This window comes from Diadema antillarum, unplaced genomic scaffold, assembly GCF_040938485.1.
Source record: "Diadema antillarum isolate AM-2024a unplaced genomic scaffold, OU_Dant_1.0 seq00001069_RagTag, whole genome shotgun sequence".
NCBI classification, from domain to species: domain Eukaryota; kingdom Metazoa; phylum Echinodermata; class Echinoidea; order Diadematoida; family Diadematidae; genus Diadema; species Diadema antillarum.
This window is the reverse complement of record NW_027271894.1, coordinates 684266-703522: the sequence shown is the minus strand read 5'-3', so window position 1 is coordinate 703522 and position 19257 is coordinate 684266. Positions and strand designations below refer to the sequence as shown.

Genomic DNA, 19257 nt, shown 5'->3' with positions numbered 1-19257 from the left:
AAAACTAACAAAACAAAAACAGTTAACACAGGGCTGCCAACATTGGAAACTAGTTGAGAGTGAGACTCCCATAGGCCAATGCTGTAATCTAGGAGTCAAAATGAGTGAGATCAACAGAAAATGCATGCAAATGAAATAAAGTTTTAGAGTGAGAAAGGACCAAAATGAGTGAGAGTTGGCAGCCCTGGTTAACACTGAATACTGCATATTATATCTAATGCACAAGAAAGTTATGAAGTTCGTCTCAATTTCGGGGAAGATGGTCGGGGAAGGAGCAAGGAGGTACATTTATAATGATTATCTGATATACATTAGTCGTCCCTCGTGTGAATAATCTGTTCGAATCTCCTACACAGTTTGCGTCCGCGTAACCGGGGCAAGCTTTCTTCGCCTCCCAGTACCAGTGTTACCTCAGCAATCTTGCAGTTTTATGAAAGTTTCTCTTTTTTTCCACGCAAGGACGTGGCAACTAACCGTGTGGTCGACCCTGCCAGCAGTGCGATACTGTATTGTCATACCGCAGCCTGCATGCGCATGATAATAATTCAGCATTTTTTGCGTCTTGTCGTGCGACACGATCAGACGCTGCTGCTTTTGGAATTGGGATATTGCTATGGATATTGGACGTCGTCTCTCGACACGAACTTATCAATGTGCAGAGAGTGAAGGAAGAGGGAGTAGGGGATGAGAAAAAAAGAAAGAAAGAAAAGGAGAGATGGGAGAGATATGAAAGAGCGAAGAGAAGCTGGTAAACGTTCAATTAAAAGGGGATTGATACGTAGAGAAAGAGAGTCGGAGACAGAGAGAGAGGGGGGGGGGGGAGGAAAAATCACCAAACACATCAGAGACGCTGTCGTGTGATAAACGCAAAGTTTAAGAGGAAGAACGGGAGAAGGAGAGAGGAAATCGTCAAAGATTGGCAGGGGGCGTAACGAAGAAGAAGAAAAAAGGCGCCATTATGACATATCGAAGAGGGAAAAAATACAGTAATGGGAGTAAAAGAAGGTGATAGGGGTAGATGATATTTCCACCTTCACAGAATTTCAGAGTTGGCATGGCAGATAGATAAACACGGCGTAATTGGATGAAGAAAGGAATAAGGAGGTATCACACAGGGGGATTTCCGGGCAGGACTTGGACAGCAAAAAACGAGAAGAAATCGTTGCTGGGGAGAAGCTGGAGAAAATAATGCGTGTCCTAGAAAATATGAACGCTGCCCCTAGCTATCTTGGTTAATGTGCGTCCCTATTTCTTACACCCAAGCAGTAAACAGGGGCCGACACGAAATTGATAGACTGTGGACTCCTGCGCTGCGATTTTTCTTACCTTCCTGTATATATATATTTTTTTGTCTTTGATTTACGTGGGTTTTTCCTTTTTTGTTCTCTCCACCAAAGGCAAATCCAACAACTCAATCTTGTCGAGGTGAAAGGAAATAATTTTCCTTTTCCCTTTTGTTTTCTTGTCTGCTCACGTTACCTTTCTTTGTAAGAACCTAAATTTACCATGGGAGTCGCTAACGCTTGACATTAGGCAAGCACGCTGATAGATTTTGACTATCGCGTCTTACATAAACAGTGCGCAACGCGTATCACTGATTGCTTCTAAACGTGTTTCTACAAGTCGGGTTACAACACAGAAGTCATACTTCCTAGCGAACCACTGGTTCAATCTTGATCCGTTATTAGATGACGTTTTTGATTATACTAAGTTGCTATCTTCATCAGACAGCAGTCGCCCTCCTGTTTAGCCGCTCAGATGACTCATTCTATAGTCCAGCCAGTCACATATCTTCAGTAACCTCATACGGCTCCTAAATGCCAGACACAGTATGAAAATATGTTTTAGGCTACTTGTTGTTGTTGTTTTTTCGATTTCTGTCTCTGAGTGATACAGAATATCTTGATAAGTATGAGAGACACTGTATATAACTCGGGGAGGGTTGGGGAGAACTGAAGGTGGGAGGAGAGTCAGTATATAGTATTACGTGCTCTTGTGACGAAAGCAAAAGTGATAGATGGTTATCATCATCATACCCTTCCTCAGTCAGTTTTAGAATAAAAATAAATAAAAGAACTCTTCTTTTTTTTTCTGGGGGGGGGTGATATTGTTCATTCTCATTTTCAAGAAGAATAAGAGATTGCACTGACAACAACAAAAACAAAACAATTATGCGGATTTAGATCTACATTTTTTTTTAAAGAGACCTAATGACTAGCAGGCGTATTGACATCGTAAGGGGATTAAAAAAAGAACAACAAATCTAAATTGATAGACTGTGGGCTCCCGCGCTGTGTATGCGATTTTTCTTACCTTCCTGCACTGTAAAAACATCGGTGTTAGATTTAACACCACGGGTGTTAAATCTAACACCGATCAAACTTCAATAAAGGACCACACCCACAGGTGTTAAAAATGCACTATGATGGTGTTGAAAAGTGTTCACCTGACACTTCGTGGTGTTAATTTGACACTGTACCTGGTGTTATTTTGACACTGTACTGGTGTTAACTCAAAAATGACACCACATGGTGTTGATTTGATATTTGTTGGTGTTAATATCAATGGTTTAACACCCGTCCAGCTTCAATAAGAGACCACACCAGCTGGTGTTACTTTGGAGTAAATTCATTTTCACATTTTTTCAAAAATCTAGTATTTTAATGTAAAATTCTTGATCGTCTTGTTTAAATAAAAAATCAACAAGAAGTGCAGTTACTAAGAAACTCTTAAAAAAACAGCTTAAAATTTGGAAATGACACCCGCAGGTGTTAATTTAACACCATAAATGAGCACCGAAAATTTAACACCAGCTCGGTGTTCACTATTTAACACCGGACTTTTTGCAGTGTGTGTATACACGTGTTTGATATTTACATGGGTTTTCTTTTTCTGTTCTCTCCACCTATGGGAAATCTAACTACTCAATCTTGTCGAGGTGAAAGGAAATAATTTTCCTTTTCCCTTCTGTTTTCTTGTCTGCTCATGTTACCTCTCTTTGTAAGGACCTTAATTTATCATGGGAGTCTCTAAAGCTTAACATCAAATGAACACGCTGATAGATTTTCACTTATTTATTCTTGTGCGCAACGCGTATCACTGATTGCTTTTAACATGTTTCTACAAGCCGAAAGAAACACAACACAGAAGTCACACTTATCTTTGCAAACCACAGGTTCAATCTTGATCAGTTATTAGATGACGTTTATTATACATATACTAAGTCACTATCTTCACCAGACAGTAACCTCCTTTTCAGCCACGGAGAAGTCTTATGCTATATTCTATATAGTAAGTCCAAAATCTCCGGTAACCTCGTAAGGCCCCTAAATGCCAGACACAGTATAAAATACATTTTGCAGGTTGGGTGGTTTTTTTTTTCGAATACTGTTTCTAAGTGATACAAATTTATCTTGATAAGTATGAGAGACAGTGTATATAACTCGGGCGAGAAAAAGAAATGAAGTAAGGAGAAGAGCCAGTAGTATGGCACTTAGGAGCCGTAAAACAAACACATGGCTATCATTATCATTATCCTACTCGCAGTATTAGTATTAAAAAAAAATCAAAGAAAACGCATGTTTGTTTCTTTGTTTGTTTGGTTGGTTGTTATTGGGGTTTTTTTTCTTGATAATGTCTATTCTCATTTTCAAGCCGAATAAACGATTGCACTGATATAAATTACTGGCGCAGCCCAGGAAAACTGCAAGGCTATTAAGGCAAGTTTTTTTTTCCATTGATAATCATTGCGAGCCTCACAAACTTGTTTCAAAAGGTGAAACGACCTTAACACCGATGCAACATGCAAATCTAACACCTTTTCCACTTCTATCCATTTCCGGCTTTGCACTGACATTTCAAAAATGAAGAGCGCAAGAACGCAATCATTCGTTCCAACTAACATTTACTCAAGAAAAAAATATGTGGATTTAGACCTACAAGATGTTTTGAAGAGACAAATAAAATGCAATGACCAACAGATCTACTGAAAACATAAGAGAATAACAAACGCATCAACATATCTAAAAACGAAGAGCAAACATACACACTATACTGCACGCTCACACAAATAAACGGAAATAGAAATCAAACTCAAAGAAAATCATACGGCCTCCACGCAATACTACATCACGCTATACTCGCAATACCTATACACTTCCATGTGTTGGTATATTTTCATCGCATAAGTAATGTATTTGATAAATACTCATATCTTATAGTCTGCAAAATTTAGAACATATAGTGGGGCGTCGCCTAAGATGCCACCGAAATTTATAAAGCAGAGAAAAATGCTACGCCACACAAGTTTGCGGATTTCAGTTTAATAGTCACTTCGTTACACAAGAAAGGGACCGACAGAGAACGAAAGTATGTGTATGTGTATGCGTGTGTGTGTGTGTGTGTGTGTGTGTGTGTGTTGCTAGAGTTAGTGAATGTTTATGATCGTGTGTACATAATGTGCTGAGCTGTGCATGTGTGAGACGAGAAATGAAAGACAGATAGACAGACAGACATACATACAGAGAGATGAGAGATGGGAGATGAAAGAGAAACGGAAGGATAAAAAGATTGATAGATTAGATGGATGACTTTCATCCCCTCGAATACCCATCATTGCTGTTTGCTGTCGTATCACTTGGCACACGTCAAAACACACACACATGCTACACAAAACCCAAACACCCATCAAATACACACGCTCATACATAACTGAAAATAATAATTTTAAAAAAGACCTTGCCAGCGAGCTGTTTTTCTTCCTTCTTTTGTGTCTATACAAGTGCAATCTGGTCTCAGAACTATACAGTGATGTGTGCGAATTTATCAAATTCTTGCATGGAGGGCTAGCGATACTTCAAATATATCAACGTCACTTCTGTATACAATGCTTATACTGTTCAAGATTGATGAATTAATTTCGCCGTGATTGCGTCCACTTTTCCATGCATCTCTCTTATTCCCCCCCCTTCTCTCGCTCTCTCGTTTTGTTTTTCTCTCTCTTTCTTCTTCTCTGTATACCAATGCCGCTGTCATACATTGCCCGTAGCGCTTTATGAATTGATCCGCACAACGGGAATACTGCTGTATACAATGAAATGTCACCGGAGTAAAGCGATCGCCAAAACGTGTCGCCAACCTTGCCGCGCACATTCTCCCAAGACTGACAGTCATCCCCCGTGTGTCCTCGGCTTTTTCGCAGCTGACGTCGTCATTGGGTTGACCTACCAGCAGCACACCCGCAAGACAGACTAAACCCCCCAATAATGCTGACACTTTTTGGTTATTGGTGTTTTCTTTTGTTTTTTTGGGAAAAAAGTTTTCCTTTTGATACTATGTCTCTCTACCTATACCATCCAATATCACAGTCTCTTTTCCTTGTAACATTCTTGGACTGACATCGCAACCTCAATGTTTCTCAGACAATAGCCTCCTCCCCCCCCCTTCCCCAACTTCTTCCCCCTCATAAGTGAAAACATCTGCCCGAGGATGGGTGGGGGGGGGGGGAAGGAGGAGGCGAATCGGTGAGCAGGAAACCTGAACATTCGGATGACACAAAACCTTTGGATTTTACCCCACCGATTAACCCTCCTGCCCTTATCCCTCCCACGCACGGGGATCACGGCAAATCAAAAGTAAATCAAAGCAACGTTATGCATATTATCTCCCGTTTTTCCCGTCTTAGATACTCCTAAAATACGCGCTTGATTGTCAGCAGAAAACAGTTTGTAGCTAAAAAGAGAGAGAGAAAAGAAAAATCCAATGAATACCTAATTCTGCCGAGTTCGAGCCCGCAAGGTATGACACCGTCTTAACTCGGCAGACACTCGATTAGTATGAAGACACGTATACGCCACAATGTCCACAGCTATATACACAAGACGAGTATGAATATTTGCCTCAGAATTATGGGTCATGCAATAAGTATAGGCCTATATATTGGGATAAGCGTGTAGGTTCAACATACGCTTACGAGTCAACAGCCCCATGTGATTGAACAGGATAACAAAGACTATACCTAGAGAGATCCTGTAATATCATTACACATTATCTATCCATTGTGATAAATAATAACGCCCTATTCATTAAATGCATCAGTGAGTTGGGCACCACACGTGCAAATTACGCTGTTGATTTCTTTTTCTTGTTAAAATAAAATAAAAAAACTTGCAAGGGCTTTATACATATAAGGATTCTCTCGTATGCATAGAACCCACGTTGACAGATCTCTGAAGAAATGAGTAAAAGAGGAACACCCGTAAGATTTTCAAAGTAGATTTTCATGGTAAGCCACGATTGCCTTGAGTGCGGGGAAGGGCTGCTTACCTCCCCCCTCCCCCCCCCCCCCCCCATGTCAGAGTAGTTGCGTAGTAGCCGAGTGTGATGCGGATTAAAACCACTCGTCACTCGTCAGACTTCTCAAGTCTGCTGTCAGACTGGGACAGGGATTACCAGATCCCGTCTGTCGCAGGCTTACATTACATCGAGCCGAATAAAGGACAGTTGTTACTGGCATCTCCCAGATTACATCTCACTCCAATATTCATTTTTGCGTTTTTGACGACCTCCCCTCCCCCCCCCCCCCTCAAAAAAGGAGAAAGCTTCAACAGCAAGAACTACGGAGACATTGGACAGTCGATCTTTGCGCAAATCTAATACTCCAGTAGTTGCCGTATGTTCCTGTAAGCACTTTGGCAGTTTCAACAAACTGACCAACACGAGCTTCTGTTTCAGATAATTTGTGTGTGTGCGTGTGTGTGTGTGTGTGTGTGATATGCGGGGAACTTTACTGTTATACCTACAGCTAAGGCATGAGCTAGGTAGGCTTTCGTTTTAAATGCGTTTTCCTCTGTGAAGTGTTTGGTTCATCTCTATTGTTTATGTTATTAACAATGATAATAATAATAATAATAATAATAATAATAATAATAATAATAACAATGATAACAATAATAATGATAACAATAATAATAATAATAATAATAATAATAATAACAATAACTATAATGAAAGTAATAATAATAATAATAATAATAATGATAATAATGATAATGATAATAATAATAATAATAGTGGCTTCTTGTATAGCGTATAACAGGTCCACCTTGCGGTGCTCATGGCGCTTCAAAAATGTGTTTGCCTTATTGTTGGGTCTTTTTTCTCTCTCTCAAGCAGATCTGGCGTTTGGGAGTTTTTCTTCGAACAGGGAGCTGCCCTTCTTCCCACCACAAGGAACTACGTTTATGGAAGACCGTGGCGAGGTCATATTGAAAGCTCTACGCGTGCGTCAATAAAATAATGCTAACAGAAGAGAAATCAATGTCTCTTTCATGGACATTTACAGCAGCAAATTTTGGCAGTCCTTTATGAAAGACGGCAGGGACTGGTAATCTTTAAACATTCAATGACATATTCTATTTGATATTTGCTAAGATATCAGTGTCTGAGTTTACTATAAGAAGTATGCGCAATAATGGTTAATAATTAATGGTTAATAATTGATAGTTTGGAGATGTGAAAGGCAAGCCCTCAACTACGACCCTCCCCTTCCCAACTATCAAAACGAACAAAACAAATGAAAAATACGAGGAAATGTATGCAAATCGACATCAAGATAAGTAAATTTCGATAATTTAGCATCACATGGAGTGAGAGGATCGTGATAAATATAACATCTGTGACAAGAACATTTTATGTGCGATTTCTGCTCAATGTAATACTGTACACGATACTGGCATGCCATCATGATGTCTTCTTTGTCGAACCACAAAGATGACAAAGAAGTTTGAAAGAAAAACCAAAATCATCAAAATACAATCAACTTTCATGAGATTCCCAGGAGGCGGAATACTCCTGTGTACAGTTTAACCAAGCAATCCTTCACGAATAACTCCTCCCCCCACCTCCGAAAGAAAAAAAACAGCATTTGTTTTTGTGCAACTCATGAAAACGATACGACAGCAAATATCGCAGGTGGTGAATTCAATTGAGCCGAATATAGCGCGGCTGATAACCCCATAAATGATTCGTGCGCTTCTGATCCACGAATGATTTCCAAGGTCGTGTCATGTATTCATTCTGTGGGTAGTGTCATTGCAGAACTACCGGCAGAACTCTGCAATTCAGCAACAAAAATATACTTGCTCAGAATAACATGCGCAGTATACCCTGAAAACGAAGGTACCATATTATTACAAAAGAAAGTAGAATAACGAGCATTACACCACGACTCTGTAAGGTACAACGAAATGAAGATACTCGGGAAAATGTAAAACTACTACCACACTACATGACAAAAAGAAAAGGACGACAGGGACAATGGTATGAATGCAAATTTATCGTTTTTTATGCAGTATTAGAGCAATGAAAAAAATGTGCGTTTTTATGACGTATGTTGATCATTCAGCACAAGACCAGCTCCTTGCTTTTTTAAAGAAGATGGCATTCGTGCCTACAAGTATTGATACTACAAAGTACAAGCATTAATTTGAACTTATGCCATCGTTTTTATTTTTCATAGGCGGCGTTTTAATGCATTAAGAAAGAAAATATCTCATTCCCTCAGAGCGAATTTAAGTGATTGCTTTTTCATACAAGGTGTAGGTGTACTTTACTTTTCAATGATACTTGTATGTTTTGTTAAACATTACAAAACCATTTTAACCAGAACAGTGAAAATGACTTAGATAAAGAGATAAAAATACGTTCCAGGAGTATGCAACACATCATGAATGTAATGCTATGCATAAAAGTAACATGTTTACATGATGCGTCGAGTGATGCGGTTAAAGAAGCATTCGGTTCGAAGCAAACTGTAATTAACAGGGAGCCTTTTTTAATGGGAGGGGGGGGGGGAGGTAAATTCATTTTCTGCACTGCAAGTAATCTCCTTCAGGTATTTAGACGTATCAAGACTCCAGTTCCTGTCTGACGTAAATTGCAACAGAGTGTGTGTTCCACGATTTCAGGTGAAAGGATTAAGTAAACATAATAACGTTGTACTGGTTAGTATAAATAAACGACGACTCTGATAATTCTGTGTGCTGTCTAATGCCGAATATTTCTTGAAAGCCTTCAGTGTTACATGTTACATAATATCAATGCACAACTGATATTTTCGGGAATGCTTTCAGTGTTATAAGATTTTTAACGCCCCTGATAGACTTCTGGCTTTATTATATGACAGCAAGGAGTATTATATTTTAACCACGTTTAGACACAGAGTTGAAGTCGCACCCCAGACAACACTAACGCCGTGCAAATTTGCATATTGACATTAATGGAATACACATACACCACACATACGTACATACACAAACAACATCAACAACAACAACAACAACAACAAAAACAAAAACAACAACAGCAACAACAACAACAACAACAACAACAACAACAACAATTACAACAACAACAACAACAACAACAACAACAACAACAACAACAACAACAACAACACACACACACACACACACACACACACGCGCACTTACAATTTTCAATTTTGGGAATGAATCATCAAGTTTTTAACTCTAGCTCGAAAGACTTTTTGTTCATCGAAATTGGCTGACTTTGGCCAGGTTTGAAATAGCGAATAGTGTATATATATATATATATATATATATATATATATATATATATATCTGTATGGTTGTTGAGGGGTGAGAGAGAGTGGGGGAGGGGGTTCACGTACCTCCTCGCCAATACTGTCGTAGCTGAAGTTGAACTCCGCCATCGCCCTCTCCTTGACTTCCAGGGCGAACTCCTCGTACTGCGGTGTCTTCTTATTGTGCAGCGTGAACGTCATCAGGGCACGGTAGGCGGCCTTGGCTTCCTCGTCGTGCTCGTCATCGCGCTTCCACCCGATGTTGCCGAAGTAAGTGCTGTCGAAGAGGACGATGTTAAAGAAGGCGTAGGAGCCGTCGGTCATCCCCAGTCGGTGGGCGGCCAGCATCAGCTTGCGCACAGCGTCCCCAGAGGCACAAATGATGACCACTGGATGAAAGAGAAACATATAAGATATAATATAAAATGGTATAAGATATGAAATATATAAAAGATAAACATTATTGATTTCCGCCTTCTCAGTAGAATGGCAGTCGTCTGTAATCAATATACAGAAATGTATCCTTTTTTATACCCATCTGCTCAACGGAAGAGAAACACCTAACGGAAGTCATTCACAAAATATAAAATCCTATATTCATCGATAAGAATCTTAGGTTGACTGGACATCATACGACCTGACAGGATGGTAAAGTTTACCAATCCAGATGTGAAAAACATACAAAAAACAACAACAAAAATAAAACACACAAAAGCAATTCCCCGACTCATATAAAAAGATATTATCAATATATCACCACACCCAACAACTATGTTTAATGGAGTAAAGGGGTCTTTGAGCGCTTTGTAAGACGCCCTTATGCTAAACATCGGTTACGCCACGTCCATAGGATTCGCCCAGATACGAGCGAGGAGCCGCTGGGAACCCGGTCACACGATTACCCCTGGTTCCCCCCCCCCCCTTCTCCTCCTTCTCACCAGCCTTTACCGGATGTGCCACTGCATTCACGTGAGAAGCGAACAATATCCTGCAATTGTGCGTATGGGTTAGGTTAAAAACAACAACAACGACAACGATCTCATCGACAGAATGAACCCCTGGAGTGACGAAACCGAATTGAATCTGGCCCGTGATGCTTTAGTTTTCCTTCGTCTTCTTCTCATCAACGTAAAGCGAGTCTTCCAAGAATTTATCGCAAGTCTTATTATATCCTGAATAATCACATTATCTCCCAGTTCCACTACTATAGATCGATATACTTTTGTTATCCACGTTTGCATACGTCTGATGTTGTTGTTTTTCTTCAATACCAAAGCGTCCGCGAGCGCTTCTGGTTCGCTAACGACATGCATGCTATATAGTCTACGGGAAAAGCTTCTAAATAGCTAGCAAACAGATCAATTTCAAAACAGGGGAAAACACGTCCGAGCGCGGCAGTTAATATTACCATAATCTGATCGCATTGAAACGAATTCGAAGATGGCATTTCAGAAAGATAGACGTCGTTTTTTAGACAAATTAAATTATCGGGGAATGGAGTAATAAATGAAATGTAAAGACGCCGCATCGCTTTCACTTTGTCCTCTTGGAGAATCACTATGGACAAACACGCCATGGGAAAAAAAGACAATTTATGGCACGATTTTCCGCAATCTCAAGTGGCTTCTATTAAGCGCCAATAGGGAACTGTTTGCTTGTGTTATCGGACGTTGCACAGGTATCATACGACTTGACGTTCGTTTCATACCTGTTTTTGTTAGCGCCCATATTCGGGTTTACTGGACGCTATAAGCCATCCTTATAGCATGGTACCCAACGTCTCTAATTGGAGAGATAAACAACTATACATTCATACACACACATATTAACATAGAAATGTGTGTGCGTGTGTGCGATGGACGCGTGTATGCTTGAGTGCAACTGTGTGTGTATGTGTGTGTGTGTGTGTGTGTGTGTGTGTGTGTGCGTGCGCGTGTGTGTGTGTGTGTGCTTGTTGATACCCCTGAAGTGTTTCGTCGCAAGACGAGTTAACTCCGTTGTTGACAAGTTGAAATATTTGCGATTAAACCTACTAGAACAAAACAACAAGGAAATAATAGGAAAATATCATGATGTATTCTATAATCGTTACTTCAAACACATTCCTTATTCATGCAACAAGTGAGGTATCACTGGAAAGATTTTATATTGCCCTTTCTGATGGTAGACAAAAAAATCATTTAGGATGTTTAAAAATGGCGCGTGACCCGTATTGGATCACACTATATTATGTATACATACTGCAAGAACCTCTCTGAGGTGATGATGGGTCAAGAGCCACTTAAGCCTGCGACGCGACAGAGAAAATGTTTTCTCAGTCGAGCGTTGCAAACGACCACCGTTTTGAATTTTGCTATGGTCAGAAAATCTGGACGGAGGTCATCGCTGAAAGCTCAGTTGCGATCAAAATCCTTTCTCGTCGTTATAAACGGCTGAGACCTTGACACGAGTAATCAGGCTTTGACGCCAGTTTAACATCTGCATTGGACAGTGCCGAATGGGGGCAGCAGACGACACAATATGTAGAAACTCTGTCTGTATTCCCGCATTAGCCTCTCGGACATACGGGGATTGTCTATAGGTTTAACAAAGAATCATGATATACTTGTCTGGAAATTATACACCTGATCTCGTTTATTTGTGGGTATTTCTCTATTTTTTTAAAATATATTGATGTTCAGCATATCGTTTCTTTAATAAAGCAGCGCTCTATTTCAAGAAATGCTCCAGATAACAAACGTCTACATGTAACATCATGGTGTTCGAAATTTAGGCATGTGTTAACGACGATCATACTATTCGCGACTCGGGAAATATGTGGTTGAGTTGTGTCTACCTGGTCAGCCGTATCATTGCCGTGATATTTCATAGCATCGCAGTACAAAGTCGCACAACTACATAAATCATGGCGCCACATCGGTCACCAACTACTATCAAGTCTCAGTTCAACACGTCGACCGCATCGGACCCGTTTATAACGTTACAGATTTACGACGGAGGCTTTTTATCGACGACTTTCACGATTGAGTTGAAACATATGGGGCAGGTAATATTTCACGACATGTGATCATCTGAAAATGATAAGAACCCCACGACATGGACACGTTCGTGTGTGTGTGTGTGTGAATGTGTGTGTATGTGTTTGTGTGTGTTTGTGTGTGTGTGTGTGTGTGTGTGTGCGTGCGTATACGTCACAGTTAAACACACACCACACTCTACCTGCGACGGCTTTCTCGACAGTACGAACAGGCCTATACAATATTATGCATTTGATGTCAAAGAAGCAAGGTCGCGATTTCGGCAAAAAAAACCCAAAAAACAAAACACACACACACAAACAAAACAAAACAAAACAAACAAAGAAACAAAATAAGAAAGAAAAGACCTGTCTGCTCAGACATAGCCTATATTATGAATAGACTGACATGCATTGTAGTTGTCTTCTATTTGCACGCACCTCACGACTGCCATTCCCCCACGACTATAAATCTCAGACCCACTTCATGGATTAGACATCCCGAAGCTTAGGACAAAACCTACGCAGGCTGCCTAGCTTTCTTCCCGTAAGTCTACTCTATTTTGTTGACTTTATCACTAACATTTTTTTTTGCTCCCTCTATTTCTCCCCAGAAAGTGAATTCGAGGATGCGAATACGGCTATCTTCAATAAATCAAATCCACGGAGACTCGCCATGGATTTTCAGTCATGGCGACGGAAAGAATAATTAGCTACATGCACGTACGGGCGGACGCAGTTTTTAGGAATCCAAGTAGGAAGCGAACGAGGAGTTTTTACAAACCGATTCAAAATGGCGACAACGAGGGAGCACAAATACATTAACAGCCAAATAATTGAGTATGCTATCGCTTTGTATGCTCGTCAGTCTTTTGTGGTATTTTTTTTCTATCTGTGTAACAAAGACAAGCATTTTGAAAGCAAACACCACAATACGGTAGGCATGTCTCACTCATGGAGAACAACTTCCAACCACGATTTGATGAGGGAAATGCGACGGAAGCTGAAAGGCAGACCGTGTGTGGCAGCAAGCTCCCATATCATATCAAGCTCAGTGACGTTTTAATTTCAAGCTTCTGATTGAGCCAGAAAAGAGAAATGTTAAATTTTGGAGGCCACGTCCACAGCGATTTGATCAATGGCCGGGGTCCTACATTTTAACCTATAGGGCTCTGACAGTGATGTAACTCTTGGAAGTCATGTTACAGAAAACAACAATGTCAGTCTTTCTTTCTTTCTTTCTTACTGCCAGAAGGAGTGAATGAGGAGGAGAGGACGAGGCAGAGAGAGTGAGATGGAGGGAGAGATGATTTGGATGAAAAGTAAAACTGGAGGAGTGGGGGAGTTACGTTTTACACTCGTTTGTTCGACTTCCATAGTCGAGTTTTCTCGGCAAAATAATGTCGACGATGCGACCTACTGTATTCCTTCCGCACCTTTCTCTTTTTTTTTCACTTCATTGGCATGGCGCCATAATAGCACATATCCCTTACATACGAAGTGACAGACAACAAATTTCCGTCATCCTGATCGCACACTTTTCCACTTTTTGTCATCTGTCTTCACTCCTTTTCCTCTTTTTTCGACTTTTTTTTTTGGGTGTTTGAATGAGTATTGGGTAGTGTGAAACACTGGAATATCAGCAGCATATGCGCGATCAAATGGTGAGTGTCAAACTGCACCGATGCAAACGGTTAGCTCGTGGGCAGAGCACCCGATCCCCTTTCAATCGCCCTACACATCACATCGTCTCGATTGCGCCATCTCGCAAGGAAAGGCGACACCTTTGCATGCATGCATGCATACATCGAGGGGTGGGTGGGTACATGGGGGGGGGGGGGAGGGGATATCCGAGACAAAGAGAGAAGAGGAGATGCCCCGGAGGTGAGGGAAACCTTGCTTTAATGGCCGACACACACTCCGGTCAGAACTTTACCTCTTCCTGATGGTACAATAACCGCTATAGACATTTGAGCAGAGAGATACGTGAATAAGAAAGAACGTCTACCCTGCTGGAACCCCTGGCACCCCCCCCCCCCCCCATGGCCCGCATCTACACGCTCACATTATATCACAACGCAATAACTTTGAAACGAATAAGTTTATTTGGTAGATTTCAAATGCAACTTAGTTTGATCAAAATTCATCTGAGGAAATTTTAAATCATTCGTCATGAAGCCATACAATCTCCAGCTAATGGATAATGTCAACACCCCACTTACCGAAAACAAATAGTTGGAGTGCTCTGAGGAAAGTGTAGTGAGTTATGACTACGCCGTTCCATCATGTGGCGCTTTCGAGATATCTCAGGGAACGGCACTGATACGTTTATCTACTCTTGTATATAGTTTGTACGATTACCAGTCGTTAGGATCAGGATAAGAGAAAGAGGAAGAGAGAAGAACAAACTCTACCACTTAGACGTTGGGGACAACAACAAAGCGGACAAGAAGACAATGTAAAGGATGCATGGAGGTGTCCGATACCATGCAACAGTTTATGGCTACCATTACGCGATAAGCATACACCATGCCGCGTACGTGATGAAGATGATGAAATTTGACACACTCGCTGGCCGATGAACCTGAGAGAACAAAGTGTCATTCTCCACCCCTCCCTCCCTTTCCCCCAAACAAAAAGGAAGAGGAGAAGTAGAGGTAGGAGAAGGAAACACAGCTCCCATTAACTGATGGCAGGCGAAAGCCTAACCCCCGTGGCAGGCGAAACTGATGGTGACTTCTGGCGGGCATCGGCTGGAACACATAAATACCAGAGAAGATAACAAAATGTGAAAGGCGCGACACTCGCTCCCGCGTAAGATGCAGCTATAAGATGTTTCCCTCTCCGTTGTCGGGTGGCGGTCGGTTCATATTTATGGGAGATACTCATCGTGCCTGTGAGGGCATAGGACCGATTCGTCTTTCACCCAGCTGTCTCGGGTAAAAGGCAAGACCCAACATGTATGTAGTCGAGGGAAGTCCCTGTGATTGAACCAGGTTGGTCGCCTTTGGCGGTAAAACATGAACGTACAAACGTGACTCCGGAGTTGTATATCAGCGGAGGAGTACTCCGTATTGATGAAGTAAGTGGAAGCTTGAGATGTGCTCAACACTTGGTGTATCTTGTGTATACAGTCGTAAATCCCAGTTCCACCAGGTACTCGTAATTTGAAGGGGATGAAGTTGAGGGCTTTCACAGCGTTCATTCTCTCTCAGGCTCTAACATTGGAAACATGGCGGAACTGCAAACCTGGACTTCATTCTAATCAAACAAGAGGGAGGGGGAGGGGAGTTGCTTTACCAGACTCTTTCGAACCTATACCCCTATGTAATGTGACCTTCTTCAACAAATCTGCAAGCCCACAAAACATAATCCATAACTGTCGCAGTATTGTAGCGGATCCGATTCACACTTCACGTCCTCAGTGAAGCCTCGGTCCTCCATCTTCACAGCTATATAGATACGTCAGAATGTACTTGTACTTTAAACTTCATGCATGTGTACTAATTGTTTTGAACAAAGAGACAATTTGGTAAGCTTATTGCTGAGTTGTTGCTTTTTCATCTTTGCACAACGTGTATGTCTACATTTTCCAATGGATGTAATGCTGTTGATCCCATCGCCAATTCTGAAGCAAAATTGCCCGAAAACCGTGATCGGATATTTGAACTAAGATGCATCAACACGCAAATAACAGTAAATGAACATCACATCGATATACGACAGAAACATGTAGAAATTTCCCCTCTGTTTCCTCAGCGAAGTCAGGGCACGAACCTTTGAGTTGAAGGCCAGCAGTTTTCAACCCTGCGGTAGAAGGTGTATGCCAAGGCAGTGAAAGAGAATCGAGTGTTGCATGGACAAGACATCACTAATATAAATTCCGCTGAGACTGTAAACACCTGGAGGAGTCCCTTTCACATTACAGTGAATATCACACACGCACACCTATTTTATCCTATTCGTGTGAAGTGGGCGGTAATTGCAGATACGTATATATCATGGGCATATGGGCTTCGCGTGGAATACTTATTTCAAACTTGCGAAAACAAAACAAAAAATCAAGTTTATCATCAGAAATCGTCTATTAATTCTAACCATTTGTGTTTAATGTTTTGCTGAGGTCCATGGGCCAACGTCAACGTGGTATGAAAGTTGCACATGCTGTGCGAGCTTAAACCATTAATTTTGAGCGCATGTTGACTTTGTCAAATACTGTCTGTATTTGAGATATTCATTTTTTGTACAGAAGTGTAATTGTATTGTCACGTGCCCCATGTAGTCTTTGCGTGGCCACATCATCACGTGACTGTTCCTGATTGTCCATTGCTTTCCTTGGACACATTCTTGATTTCTTTAACATACATCAGGTAAAACAAAGCATTAAAAAATGACATATATATAGTGAATACATAAGTAGCCATATCTGCTGTTTTCGTGTGAGCTTTGAGGTTACTGTTACTGATGACAAATGATTTTTATGTCATGCCGTGTCCTCTTTTTTTTTGCTTAGTTTCCTTGTATTATATTATTATACTATCAATGATATAACAGTTAATCTCCATCATGATGAAAACCAGATAACAAGCATATTTCAAGTGCGTTGAGTGAAAACGTATAGAGCATACAAAATTTAGACAGATTAAAAAAAAAACTCCAAACCGTCATATACAATGGCTAGAAGGCTTGGGTTAACGCGTGCCCATGAAATTTTGGCGGAACAAGCGCCACGTCAAAACAGATAGATCTCGTCTCCAGTCGCGGTCACAGGGATACATTTGGTATGCCAGCCAAAAGTAGGTTATATATCAGGAGAGTGATGCGACATGGGAACACCCGAAATGGGAACTCATCAAGATCCTGATTGGTTACTGGACGCTTGAAGACCACTGCCGTTGATGCGGAGTGATGGGGGGGGGGGGGACGCTTGTCGATTTAGACCATGGTGAACAGAGGGGGTGGGAGAGGTTGAGTTTACATCTTTCGGGAATTATAATGGGAAAACTAAAGCAGGTAGTAGATAGATCACAGTAGAATTTCTTGTAAGTTTAATACAGTAAAAGAAGACGGTGTAACACACAAATGCTCAGATGTTGGCGGACAGTGACTCAGAAGACGTAATAAATATATACGTACAGTATAATCTTTAACAGACCATCAAATAAGGGTGTGGCTATCTTTGCCGATGAATATCTGTTCGAGTGTGTGACGCAATATGACAGAAAAAAGTCTGAGAAAACAAAGCAATAACGCATAAAAGTATACTCAAGACGGAATGATGGGGGGGGGGGGGGGTAGGTGGGAGAGAGATGCGGAAGGCAAGAGGCACTAGCTAGTGAAAGTACACAAACGCATTAGGAAAGAGGATAGCAACTCCCAAAGAAAGAAGTCGATTAAACTCTTTTAGACAACCACTCTATTATAAGAAGATTAAAGTCGCAATCACATTCATGTTGGGCTAAAATTAGGAGAGAAAGTACACACACCGATATATCCTGTGCCACAATTCATAGTACCGTAAGAGCGCTGAAACGGGTTATAAAGAAAACCAAAAACCTCTCTTTCAGTATCACTCAGCTCGCTGGCACTCTAATCGGATTTACTGGAAGGCACTGTAGTTAGAAGTTCGTTCTTCACACGCGTCAATTAGGGCTTTGTCAACCAGGGAGGCCGAGAAGGATGGAGTCTTTACCATTTCCCTATACTCCCGAAACTTTCTCGTGGACGACAAAGTTCCTGTTGGAGTTGATGACGACGCCGATGCACGATGCATCAGACAGGGAGAGAGCTTCTCTGCTCCTAATGGTGTGCTGCAACAACGGCTTTATTAACAAACAGTCAGTGTCTGCGGCTCACCGCACGTCGCTGCGAATTACGCTCTTTTCACACGGAGTCACTCGCCACCATCACATGTCAATCCGCCCCATTTCCACCGACCTCCATTTGAAAGTCGCCTTCGGTTTTCAGCGTAGCTCGGACTATACCTGCACAGTTTGCAACAAGAAGTGACAGGTACCCCCTCTCCGTCTCTTTGCTAACTTCATTCTATTCCAAGTAAATTTGTAAAGCGCCTTGGAAGCACCACTGAAAGAAACGAAACTGATATCTACTTTTGTGATTACGTTCATTTCAAAACATGGATTGAATAATCTAAACCAAACAAGTCTCATTACGGTTGACGTGGGGTTTGGAATGCAGCTTCATTGAGTCGTTGGGAGACGACCACTCGGCCTGATGATCTGATCAACGACGATGGCTGCTATTTTTGTTCATGCGGTGACACCCTCATCACCCACAGATGATAAAAGATCTAACGTAGATCACTCTACTCTGCATGTAGGATGTCCCATGAAAGTATTTACGTGGAAGGATTTGCCAAAAATTGTCGATATTATAATCAGTAACGCGTTAAAATTCTATTTACATTTACATTTACAAAAAAAGAGAAAAAAAAGCTTGAGAGAGATTTTGGAACAGAAGTGTAGTCAAACAGGCCTACATGTTAGATATAATGATTGCGACAGGAGGTCAACCCAACATTACCCAGAATGCACTTCGTGCGGGTATGAGAAGTAGCATCCGGCAGGATCAGAACTAAATGCTGCTAATGGCGCCGGTTCGCATCGCGCAGACGGTG

The 19257-nt window shown here is 41.2% G+C and overlaps 1 pseudogene; it reads right to left on the bottom strand.

Moving 5' to 3' along the window:
* Window positions 1-19257, bottom strand: part of LOC139743335 (atrial natriuretic peptide receptor 1-like) — a 248041-nt pseudogene that overhangs the window by 168757 nt on the left and 60027 nt on the right.